Genomic DNA, 13,984 nt, shown 5'->3' with positions numbered 1-13,984 from the left:
GTGTGTGTGTGTGTGTCTGTGTGTGTATCTGTGTGTATGTTTGTGTGTGTGTGTGTATCTGTGTGTGTGTCTGTAAGTGTGTCTGTGTGTGTGTGTGTGTGTGTGTGTCTGTGTGTATCATAATTAGGTGTAACCACTCACTTCCTCTGACCCCACTGCTGCCTCTCGCCCTTGACGTGGCAGCTCTGTACATCGTTAGCTTTTCCGTTAGCGGCCGAGCCCTATTGTAGAAGGTCACCCACCGGTGCCGTCTCAAGCCGTTCCAGGTCTTTGGTGAAGCGCTGATCCGTGACTCATTAGACCCACTGGGCCACTCCGCCGCGACAGGAAGTGGTCATAATGTACACACAGAGGTGATTTAGCCAACGGGATTAACTGCTCAACAAAGCCATCCGCAGTGAAAGGGAGAGGCATCGCGGCTCATCGTAGCTCCGGCAGAAGGTGGGAGCGGTGCCCACTGCACTGTCCAGAGCGGCCATGGAGCCCGAGTGGAGCGAATCGGGCATTGTCAGGGTTTTGGGTGAATTGTTGGAGCACAAACACAAACTGATCCATGCACTTGGCTGTGATCTGTGCTAAGCGTTGCTGTTAGGTTAGAGTACGGTATAGGCAAAATTCACAACTCAAGCTTATTTTATTTTACACTTTGTATTTCATCATGACTGACATCCCTAAAATAGAATAGTTGAAACATTTTAAAAGTTGAAAAAAAAAAAGGTAGGGATCGAAGACTACGGAGACTAAGGACGCATAATGTAAGGCAGTCTAAACAATTCAGACAATTAAACTGTCTGTCGTCACACTGTAATATCCTGTAGGTATAGACCCTGTTCAGCCCTACATGCCTTCCTGGCTCTGTGGACTACATTTCCCAGGGCGCACTGGGAGGGAGGTGAGAGGTGGCTGGGAGAGAGGCCTGGGAGGCCCAGCGTGGAGGGTGGGGCGGAGCCATGCTCAGTGTAGCAGATATCATTTGTTTTCTCTGCAATTATTTACTGTCACTGGAGACAAATTGGGTTGAACAGCTTAAGTGGAGCGTCAGGGAGAAGCACCACACTTCCTGACTGGAAAGCCTGACAACTGCGTGGTCTGTCGTCACCATCTCAGGCATGTGTGTGTGTGTGTTCATCTGTTCATACAAGTGAGTGTGTGTAACAACATTCTCTGTGTTTGGGGAAAGACTGAGTTGTTATATCAAAGAGTAATTTTCTTTCCGTGCTTGATAAAACATGACTATTTAGGACTGTACTGTATATCTGTATGCATTTATCTGCGTGTTTGTGTGTGTGTGTGTGTGATATGACGTGATGGGAATGTGAGAGGTAACTGGGTCTAGACTTTGAAATGTTCTTGTTAGATTCCAGCTTCAAGTCATGAAAGCTCTACTTTCATTTGGAGACAAAAGACCACCCTACCTAAGTGGACTTGGACGCTGAGCTACCCTGGAAGTTGTTGCCAGTGTAGTGCAATGCTTGGACGAGGTTAAGCCAGTAACCAAAGCAACTAGTACATAAAACAGAACCATGGATAACACCTCATCACCTGATCAAATCTCAAGCACTGAATTTCTTAAACACAGGGTCCTGTGCTGCCCCCACTATGGAAGTGTGTGTGTGTGTGTGTGAGAGAGAGAGACAGAAAGACAGAAAGACAAAGAGACAAAGAGAGAGAGAGAGAGAGATAGATTGGAGGGGGAAAAACAAGAGAATCCTGATTTGGTATTTAGCAGTAGTGAGGTGTGTGTATGTGTGTGTGAGAGACAAAGAGAGAGACAGAAGGCGAGAAAGCAAGAGAGTGAGAGAGTAGAAAAACAAGAAGATCCTGATGTGGGATTTAGCAGCAGTGGTGTGTGTGTGCGTGCATGTGTGTGTGTGTGTGTGTGTGGGGGGGTGCTAGCCACCAATTACTCTGCCCATGAGTTGGGGCGAGTCTCAGAGGAGCTGTGTGGGGTGGGGCAGACTGGTGGCCCCTGGCTGCCACGTCAGATTAGCGCCCGCTGGCCTGTAGGCAGGTGATTTCTGCTTGTGTTTCTTTTCAGTTGACTGGGCCTTCCTCTCTCTGCCCTTCCCTCCCACAGCCAAACTACCTCTTGTCTAATTGTTGCACCAGCGGCCAGGAGGCTTCCTGGACATAGGCTGATCAGAGGAGTTTGTCCACAGCTTTCTGCCTTGTTGTGTGTTTGGTTTGGTTGTGTTTGGTTTTACTGTAGTGCCACAATTACAAACATTCGTAATGGTTTTTATTGCTGTTTTATACTTTGTGGTGTATATATACTCTTTTGATCCCGTGAGGGGAAATTTGGTCTCTGCATTTATCCCAATCCGTGAATTAGTGAAAAACACTCAGCACACAGTGAACACACAGTGAGGTGAAGCACACATTAATTCCGACGCAGTGAGCTGCCTGCTACAGCGGCGTTCGGGAAGCAGTGAGGGGTTAGGTGCCTTGCTCAACGGCACTTCAGCCGTGCCTACTGGTCGGGGTTCGAACCGGCAACCCTCCGGTTACAAGTCCGAAGCGCTAACCAATAGGCCACGGCTGCCCATGAATTTATCTCAACAACTAAAGTGGCTGTATCCCTACTGTATCCAGTATGCATCTGAAAGCTTTTGGGCATCAACAACAACCACTCAGGTCTGATTTGCTACAGCCAAACTATTTTCATACTATTCTGTGACCTGATTGGCTTGACCGGAACACCCTCCCACTATTCTGAAGTCTGATTGGCTAGAGCTGAACCCCTTCCCAAATATTCTGAGGACTGACTGGCTAGAGCTGAACCCCCCTTCCACTATTCTATGACCTGATTGGCTAGAGCTGAACCCCTTTCCTACTATTCTGAGGTCTGATTGGCCACAGCTGAACTCTCACTATTCTGTGAATTGATTGGCTAGAGCTGAATTCCTTTCCCACTATTCTGAGGTCTGATAAATTAGAATTTAACCTTTCTCCCACTACTCTGAAGTCTGATTGGCTAGAGCTGAACCCTCTCCCATAATTCTGTGACTTGATTAGCTAGAGCTGAACCACTCTTGCACTATTCTGTGATCTCATTGGCTAGAACTGAACTGTTCTCCAATTATTGTAAGGTTTGATTGGCTAGAGCTGAATAGCACTCTCATTATTCGGGGACCTGATTGGCTAGAGCTGTTTTGGACTTGCCGGATTTGGGCCTAAACTGGGCCAGACCCATCCCGCACTCCGTTGCCCTCTGGCAAGCTGGCATCTCTGTGGTGCTGCTCTGCTCCACTCTGGCTTCAGAAGCACGCGGTTGTGGACAGATTAACTTTTCTATGAGAATCAAAGGGGCGATTCACTGTGCTCAGCCAAACCAACATAATTGCAAAAACAGCATTTGATTTCCCAATAATGGTTCAGTGTCATCTCCAATTCAGTCTGCTTGTTCAGCGGCAGCAATTACCGGATTTGTACATGTGCAGACAACTGCTTCAGCAGGCGATAATAAGCCCGGCTTTTTGTTATGGAGCCTGGGCTAACTCCAGCAGAACTCCTGAAGCAGAGAGAATGCGCCTAGTCAACCGTGAGTCCACACAAACCAGAGATTGTCGTTGTCGAAAACTCTTGGACTATAACAAAGCAGGGCAAACAGGGGTTAAGGTAATTCCTCCTTAATGACACCCAGACTTTTGTTTTTCTTGTCTTTCTCCTCCCTCTCTCTCTCTCTCTCTCTCTCTCTCTCTCTCTCTTTTGGTTGAGGTAAAGTTAATCGCAGCTCGTTCACAAAATATCACTTATTTTAAAAAAAAGCATCCGCCAAATTCCTGGTCTGCTGACGGTGAGGTGGTCTGTGGCTGTGAAGCTGGCTGTCACTGCTGTATTATTTTATTTGATTTGGTGTTCTAGGCCCGTGACAGACCGGGGTCAGGCCAGTGAATGGAGCCAAGGCTGTGGCCTTGACCCTTGACCCCCTGAGACTAATGCGCCCAACCAGCAGCCTCACGGGCCAGCACTTCGCCTTTGTTCATGTACATCTCCATGTGGTCAGTTTGTTTACACTTTCCTCCCCTAAAACACAACGTACTCACTCAGCTATGTCCAGGATCAGAGCAGGAGCCAGAGACAGGGAACACACATATACACACACACACACACACACACACACACTATCAGAAATAAAGGACCTGGATTTTCTACATGCTTAGGAATGGTGCTTCAATGGTTTCTTTCAAATCTCCTCTAGCATAGCGCACGTTGAGGCATCCTTTGCAATGAAAGGTGACAATTCCTTTTGCCAGGTAACAGCAGCCAAGTTGATAGTCAATAGACCCTTTCAACAATAAAAACAAATACAATGCTTGAACGTTCTATTTGGTTCCCAATCTACTTCCTCTGCATTAAGATAACATATGGAATGTTAAAACGGAAGCCTTGTGGGGCCAACTATGATGCTGATAATGGAACTCTCTTGAAAGGGTCTATAACACCCGTCTTCCCATAATGTCCTTATGGTTATGGATTTATGGATTTAGCAGACGCCTTTGTCCAAAGCGACACATAAATACAAACAACATAATAATATTTTAAATTGAACAGGGAACAGATTAGACAGATTAGAATGTAGGTCAAATATAATAAGGAGAATAGTTATAATACACAATAATATCAATTCAATCAATAGCCTAATAAAAAGCAATGGAAAAAAAGGGAAAGGCAATAATAAAACAATAATGTCCATTCAATCAATAAGATAAAAACAATGACATGCTAAGACTACATTAAGGAGAATATCAATAATAAACAATAATGTTAAATAATTAACAGCCCAATTGAAATAAAACAGCATTATACAAACCATAACACATAAGCGCAACAAACAAACAACTAAGTATAAGTTATAAGTATAAGTATATATACTCTTTTGATCCCGTGAGGGAAATTTGGTCTCTGCATTTAACCCAATCTGTGAATTAGTGAAACACAAACAGCACACAGTGAGGTGAAGCACACACTAATCCCGGCGCAGTGAGCTGCCTGCAACCACAGCGGCGCTCGGGGAAAGTTGAAGTTGAATAGGAATGTCTTTAGACCCCTCTTAAACGACCCAAAACTACCACAGGAACGGAGAGCACTGGGCAATTCATTCCACCAACATGGAACCACTGAAGAAAAGAGTCTGGAATTAGACCCAGTTTTCATGACTGGTCGACACAACAGACGCTCACCAGAAGATCGCAGTGAGCGGTTGGGGATGTAAGGCTTGATTATTAAATTAAAATAACTAGGAGCAGATCCAGTTAGTGTCCTATAGGTCAAAGTGAGAGATTTAAATTTAATTCTGGCTACTATAGGGAGCCAATGGAGAGTAACTAGGAGAGGAGTTACATGTGTCCTCTTTGGCTGATTGAAGACCAGGCTCCAGCATTCTGAAATGATCTTGTTACACAAGGCAGGTAAGCCTTGTTCAGACCATGGAGATGACTCTGTAGAAGTTTGAAACGATTGGATCTGATTTCACCCAATCAGTAACGTTTGGCTGTGACGTATGTTATGCGCCAGCTTGATCGTGAAGTAAGCTACACTACAACGCTCAGAAATTGCGTGTGCTGTATAGTCTACAACAACCATTCCCCACCAGAGCGAACAAGATGGATGTAAATGACCATGCTAGCTTTGCGATACAAAAAGTTAGTGGGAGATTAGCAAATAGTAGATTACTATTCAACAGTAAGGTTGAAGATAACATATTGTAACGCCAATGAGAAGTTAGGAGATGGGGAGGCTGATATATCGTTCCAAAACTCCGGTAGTTTATTTCCTATAGATGTACAGGCTAGTGCACGGGCAACAGGTGTCCACTACAAAACAACAAACTGATCCCTGATAAATCACGATCTCAAACACTCGTCATTCACACTCATCGGCCAACAACACAACGCAATACAACTCACTCGCACGTAATCCACTTCTCCACTTCTACTCTGACTAAACTTACTAGACGTCTAGAACCCCCTATTCTATTTCCTCCCCTTAGCAATCGCTAACCTATCTGAACCCCTAAATATTCCCTCCTGGACACCTCCCCCCAATCAAAACACATCAGAACTCATTGACACATTCTATGACACAGGAGGGAGAGGGAGACAAACACTCGCACACACACACACACACACACGCTGGGAAAACAGAAGACACAGTAGAACACAGGGGAAAGCCCAACACGGGGGCAAATATCATCACAATTGTCAAAGCTAGATGTGATCATTGAAAACACGCCACTTCATACCGGATCTGCCACACATGCTGTAATTTAATATCGAGGCTACTGCGCGATACAAATCAAAAGTTTCCCAAATCCTGTAGGGAGTAGGGTCACGACATCTTTGCCCGAAATAAAATGTGTTAAACACTCCTTTTGTTCGGACTTCAATTCCTGAATATTTGGAAGCGTAGCCAGCACGGACTGAATTGCTTCATTAACTTATGCCATTGCCAACTCCTGGAGGGCTACAATTCAAACGCAGCACAGAATCTCGACGTCATCTCTCACAACTCCCGCCTCCTGCTCGCTGATTGGCTCGGAGTCCATGGTCTGAGCTGTGGTCCTGGCTGTCTGGGATGACTGCTCTCTCCCTTCGCTACGTGCTTCTAGGTTTTCTATAAGATACTCAAACATGAGAGAGGAGGTTGCAGAGCATATGTAAGATAAAGCTCTGCAGGTGTGCTCTAGACTAGAGTAATGTCCCTGTTTGTCAGGATCGCTATCTGATGATGTCGAGGCTGGCGAGAAACATGGCATGAAGGGGAAATGTAATCTCCTGGAATGTCGACTCTGGAGTTGACGGATGGTGGGTGCCATGCCAACAGAACCCTAAGGCGTGTGAGGGGAGAGGATGGTGGGGGGAAATGGGCCCAATGGGAACATGTTGCTCAGATCGGAAATGACTCTGGAGCGGACCTGTCTCAGATCATAACTCAGAGCCCAGGTTGGTTCTCTACCCGAGACGATGATGTGTTCTGGAGGCAGTGAAATTTTATTTATTTTTTTTCTTTCTTTTTTAAGGTTACTCTGCTGAGAACCAACTCTGCAATGGTCTCTGCCCAAATGGAAGCCAGGACTAAGTACGAATACAGAAGTTTTTCATTTTTAACACTATACTCACAAAACACACACAGCACAAGTCCAAGTCCAACACCCGGAGGATTTTGAGGAGGAATTTACTGAATTAGACAGATGTTTTCGAGTAGAATGGCAAATTGTCCCTTTAACAGTAAAAAAAAAAAAAAATCCTATAATAATGACCATTTGGTCAACAGACCCAACACTGACTCCTTAGCACGATTCAAATAAAAGCAAAACAAACAAAGGCATTTGATTGGTGCACATGTATAGAATGTTGTAAATCACAGAAGCAAGTAAATTACAAAGCATTCTGGTACATGGAGTAAATTCATACAGAAACAAAAGGCATATTAAGCATACTGAAAAACGTCAATTTTACAGGTGCTTACACGCAGATTAATTTTCTTTTTCTGTGGAGGTATTTACAGCCCTGATAGAGAAGCCTTTTTGCCCACTAACATGGCGACATCACTTCCTGTCAGTCCCAGATGACATAGCCTCAGAGTGGGGCAGCATCAGATTTACATTTAACACACTTATCTGCACACACACAAACACACACACTTATCCACACACACACACACACACTCATACATACACACACCTCAAACACTCGTCACTCTCTCTAAAGTGTTACCAAACAACGTCCTGTGAATTCATTCACAAATTTGCTTTGCATCCTTGTTTTCAGATTCCACCTCAGAACATAAGTGGTCTGTGTTTTATTTTAATTCACCATGCCGTAAGTGTTCCAAGTGTCCCAGATACACACTGTGGATACATGCATGCGTTGTGACAGTGACCATGTAGCCTCTATGGGCGTCTGAATCAAACGCCCAATGAATATAAATAAACATCATAATGATGTCATAATGCCCAGGAGCTGACGGGGGCTCTATTTGAATATCTGCATTTGGGTGTACTAAAAATACAAAAATGTGGGCCTACACACAGCGTTGTCTTTTGACCCGTTGCCTTAACATAGAGGTCATCAGCGCAAGCGTAGGTGTGTACTGGCATGTTTTCTGCCCTTCAGACGGGTAGATAGGAGCGCTATTGCTCAGTGTGTTATGGATACATACAGACGTGTAAATCTACAACAGATGTCCTGACTGTGAGAAACACTGAGGACTTGCGTGTGTGTGTGCGTGCGTGAGAGAGAGAGAGAGAGAGAATGTGTGTATTTGTGTGTATGCGCGCGCGCGAGAGAGAGAGAGAGAGAGAGAGAGAGAGAGTGTGTATTTGGGGTTGTGTGTGTGTACTGTATGCTCAGATTTGAGTTTATTTCGTCAGGCAGCCCTTACGGTGGTTTTGTAATGGACTCCTATTTGCATAGAGTGCCCACACTCCCTCCACGTAGCACAGCCTTTGCTTTAGTAATTATTTGGTGAAGTAAATTCAATGCAATTAGATGCGGCCCTCAGGCAGCCTCTGTTCCAGCCACGATGCTAACACCGTGTCCACCGTTATATAACACAGAACAGGCCATGCCCACTGACTCACACACCAATAGCATAAATAGCATGCTGTCTAAACTATGATACATACCCTGTCATTCTTAACAATGCTCTTTAAATATCTTTAAATAGACTTAAAATATTCTCATATTCTGGAGGGAGGAGTTGGGATTTACAGTGAGTTTTGCCCTTCATGCTAAAATATGACATATGAAACATTACCTTTCCACTCTTGGTTTAAGTTTAAAAGTATTCTTTTGTTTGGCAACAAAACTACAAATGCCACATTTCAACAAAAAAAGGGAAGACCTAACCTGTTCCCTCTTTGCCAACAACAAATCCCATACACTGTCCTTTATGCATGCAAATACTTTGTTATACTTCACACAACGTTTCTGTCAGGATTACGAATATAGGACCCATGCACAAGATACTTCCGACAGAAAACACACTTTATTACCTAACATATTTACAAACTACTTACAGACATGAATCAGACAGGATAACAGAGAGACGATCCAACAGAGAACAGAGAAACAGGAGGGTAGAAATACACATACCAATTAACAGAAAGACAGAGGACTGGATGAAACCAATGAGACAATAACAGGGAACAGGTGAGGAGGCAGAAATGGAGGGAAAACAAACAAGACAGGAAGCACAGACCAAATAAGGAGATGGGGCGGAGACAAAGACAGATGACAGGCAGGTAACACAAAGCACATGGGGAACAGGCAAAAACAAACACAGGACAATACACAAAATGGCCACCAGGGTGGCACAAACTCCAACAGTCCGGGCCAGATCCTGACAGTTTCGGTCACACAGACATTCCTCAGGTGTCACCAAAACTAGGGTTGGGTATCGTTTGGGTTTTATCCGATACCGGTGCTAAATCGATACTTTTAAAACGGTGCCTGAACCGGTAATTTCTTTGTTTTAAAATGTTTTAAATTAAAATAGTCTAAAGCATGAATTGCTTTTTTTTATTGATAAGACAAATTTGAACATGAAATTGAACTGTTATATTTACTATCAATATCTCATTGCTCCTACTTAATAATATACATTTAAATGTTAAACAGCTTGCCACGCATGCACACACAATGGTAAGCTCTGCTTTCAAGTTTACCCAGTGTAGGCGGTTTGCCATAAGGTATGTTAAAACCGCTTGCCATAGAACTGCCAGGTCATGGACAACGGCATTTGCAAGCAAGATAATCTAACAGGGACTCTACTTTCCAGTTAATTCAGTGTGTTCCCAAATGCTTCAAGAAATGTCATGTCTTAACCCATAACACGCAATAGTTTTTAACATGTTAGGCTACATGTCGGTGTTGAAGTGTTTAGATTCCCAGCCTTAGCCTAGTAGGCATTTTAACAGCAACTATGCTTAAAACCAGTCAGCTGAGTTTAATTAGCGATAACGTAGGGCTACTGGAGATGGTTTCGTAGCCTCTTGACAGCTCAATGACATCAGGTATGTAACCTTCATATTTATGTTTTGCCAGCTAACTTTTAACATGATCTTCATATTCATTGTGATGCTATATGGGCCTCATGCACATGAAAGATTAATATCATGCCATCATGTTGTTTATAACACACCGTGAAATAAAGTTTTCACCTTACAACTTTGCTGATAACATTTCAAATAAATGCCAGTTAGCACATTAGCAAGGATATTGTGTAACATATAGGCTACTGTTGATGTTGTTTCATAGCCTTTGCTGTTAGGTCCACTGCTAGATTTTGACAGGAGCTCGCAATATCGCTTTAAAGTAAGCTACCTGGGCTCACGCAAGCTGTCAAACACTGTCTACTTGTGTGTGGTGCACCCCTCTGGTTTATACATCCAGTGTTTATGTTAGCTAACTGTATCTGAATGTGTTGCTATCAGAGCAAGACGTTAGAGATGGCGATGACATGCAGTGATGCCCCTCGTGATAAAAAAAAAAAAACAAAAAAAAAAACGCTTATTTAAGCACCGAAATGAGGCAATCAAATCCACGCTTGTTATTCGATGCAGTTACTACTGCTTGCGCCGGGCACCGGTGCCATATTAGAACCGTGTTTCGCTGCCCAACCCCACCGAAAACGTTGTGTGAAGTATAATAAAGTATTTGGATTCGTAACGGACAGTGTGCGGGATTTCGTCTACACACATTACTGGTGACCTTACCTTTTCTGACGCACCTGTCCTAAAACAGGTGTGCAAAAGCGCTTTTGAACTGAGACACACTTCCAATGAAAGCAAGTATGCTGTAGTCTACCCACATGGGCAAGACAACAACAACGGCACTGCTGCGGTCTGAAAATCTTCATTCCCATTGGCTTGGAACAGCAACAGTTTGGTGCTGCGTCATGCAAAGGTGCATTGTTGACCTTTGCCCTCGGGGCACTATAGTGAGTATTTTTGCACTGCATTTTTGCAGTGAGCTGCCTGAACACACAGTTACAGACGGTGAGCTGCCTGGGGGAGCAGTGAGGGGTTAGGTGCCTTGCAAAAAGGGCACTTTAGCCATTCCTACTGGTCGGGGTTCGAACCGGCAACCCTCCGGTTACAAGTCCGAAGCGCTAACCAGTAGGCCACGGCTGCATGAGAAGATACATAGCCTTCTCTCTGCTTGCAATAACCCAGTCTGTAAAAGTTGAACTTGAATCCTTAAAATAACAGATGATGTGTTTCTTCTGAGATCATTTTAAAATGTCAGAATGTAAGTTTTGCAAGAGGAATTGTTGCGGCCTGTGATTGTGATTGAGCAATAACAATTCTAAACGGAACATGACCTTAGCGAGAGAGCCTGACCTGAGAGGAGACTGTGACGATCCGATCATGTTAACACACAGACCCAAAGTATTCTTTTCAGCTCCTGTCGTGAACTTCCTCATGAGTGCCAACACTTCTCTCTTTCTCGCTCCATCAGACGCACATCTAAAGGGCTCTGATAACATCTATCGTCTCTCTGCCGGACCACTGACAGGTCGGGGAGAGAAACAGACAACAAAGCCCATTGTTCTCTTCCCTGACATATCGCTGGTATCACGTCTGCCAGGGTTCAAATGTCCACAACTGGAAAAGACGAAACACCTACAACTGTTTTCACAGGCACAGCTGAGCTGAAGCCAAGTTTACGATGAAACTGTCTGCTGTGATACAAATGCCCCAGTCAGAACGATACGTATCCAGGTATTCATCAACTGTAGAGCAGATCATGGGATGCTTGTTATTTGTGCTTCTTACAGCCTTTAACATGCAGATGTATTTTTTATATCACCTATAAAGAACATATCAATAGATACAGTATGTAGAAGCTCTATGAGCCGGGAGTCCTAAGATCTATGAACCTGCAGAGATTCCACTTGAAGAGTTTGATTCCAAAACTCTATAAATCCATTTTTGAAAACATTAATAAGTCTTGTTATTTAATTGTGTATTTCAGGTAATATCAATACAATTGCAGTTCTGTTATTTTGATTGAGTAAAGATAAATCAAATTGCAATGCCCAATTACATTTCCACTGAAATGACTAGGAAAGCAAAATTTCACATTAGAACCAAACTCTGCACTTGTTTATTACACCATCAACAACACACACGTGACGGCACAAGGCCTGCAGTATGAACTCTGTGGTACTGCTTTTTATTTGTAATGTGGTTGTGTGAGTTTTAATGTTTTGGTTATTTCTTGATTTTAAATAGACAATGTTTGTGTACTGTAGAGCCACAGGAACTGAATACTGAGGTTGATTCTAAGTCTGAGTCTGTTCCTTATTCATAGGGTGCCAAGACCATTTGAAACAATACAAATTCCTTTGTGCCTTCTGGCCTGACCACTTGAATCCATCTTGCAATGATTTACCTCGCCTATTTGTCAAATTCGTAAAAGAATAGATGTTCGATTGTGTAGATTTACAGATTTCTCCTTGTCCACTGAAAAAAAAAAACCTCCTGAAAACACAAGCACTTGGTCTGGTCTGGTTTTGTGTGCGTGTGTGTGCGTGTGTGTGTGTGTGTGCTCGCGCCCACAGCGATGGCATGTGAGAGCTATTTCCAGCACACCATCGTCTAGACGTGGCCAAATTAGGGCCAGAATAAAACATAAAGTGCATTGGGAGGAAGTGTTCCTGATCTTAATGCATATTACCACGGCGCTCCTTTCACATGAAACACTTAAAAGTCGCAGTAGAGCCATGCCGTAGGGTTATGAGTGTGGAGTGTGTGCGTGTGTGTGTGTGTGCGTGTGTGTGTGGTGTGTGTGTGTGCGCTCATGTGCGTAAACTTGTATGAGTGTGTGCGTGAGCTTATGCGAGTGTGTGTGTTTGTGTGTGTAGAGGGGGGGAAGGGGAGTAGAGAAATGGCCTGGGGGGTTCTGGGAACATTTCCCGGGTAACTCTTAGCTACTTTAGCTGTCAAGTGGCAGACTGGGGACGCATCAGTGCGCGCACAGATGCTCAGCTACAGCTCCAATGCTACAGCTGCACAGGGAAGCATCAGAATTTTTACAGTCTACGTGTGTGTGTGTGTGTGTGTGTGTGTATGTGCTGGGACTGTTTGAGTGAGTGTGTGTCTGGGGGTGGCTTTTTGAAAGTGTGTGGGTTGGTGTTTGAGTGTGTGTCTTTGTGTCTGAGGATGAATGAATGAGTTGTGATGAATGTGAGTCTGTGTTTGTCTCTGGGGGTTGGTGTTCAAGTGTGTGTCTATGTGTTTGAGCGTGTGTGGGTGGGTGTTATTCTGTCTTTGACAAACACCTGGACCTCTCCCTGACGTCTGTTGATTGAGATGTATTTTGATAGTGCCTGTCCTCACAAACGGCGACGAGAGCAAGATGATGTGAAGTCGGAGGCGGTCGCGGGGGCAGCGACGACTCCCAGACAAACTAAAGGGCCATCAGAGCAGGGCAGTCTGACGCTGGCACCTCTCCGACGGGCGAGAGAGCCTGCCGCTGCTGCACCGCTGTCACGGCTTCAAATAACAAAGCAACACCACAACGCTGCGCTATGCAGAGCAGGAATCGTCACGTCAGTGGACGGTGAGGCCGAACGGGAGCGACAGGGCGCTCTGACTGGCCACCAGGGCAGACCCGTGGCGAGGGAGTGGGCACGGGCGAGTGATGCCACTTGACACTGCCAGCCATGATAGCTCAGCGTCTGTTACACAGACACACACCGCGTGCGCGCCCAGCTGCATGCCCGAGTGATATTATGGGATGCACACGCATGTGTTGCGGATTATTTGAATGTTGGGGGGTTGGAGGGCGGAGGGGAAGATTCTCCTACAACAAGGCGGAGGGTGTGTGTGTGGGGGGGGGGCGGGCACTTGTGGTTTGTCAGGGCACATTATGACACTCCTTATGCTCCACACATAATTCTGCTCTGCTGTATTATGAGAGCAATCATGGTAAATTAAGCGAAATTATGTCCTAGACCTAAGAATTCGGAATTA

The sequence above is a fragment of the Alosa alosa genome, chromosome 24 (genome assembly GCF_017589495.1).
Source record: "Alosa alosa isolate M-15738 ecotype Scorff River chromosome 24, AALO_Geno_1.1, whole genome shotgun sequence".
Taxonomy (NCBI): domain Eukaryota; kingdom Metazoa; phylum Chordata; class Actinopteri; order Clupeiformes; family Clupeidae; genus Alosa; species Alosa alosa.
The sequence above is the reverse complement of the archived record's forward strand: the minus strand, read 5'-3'. Positions refer to the sequence as shown.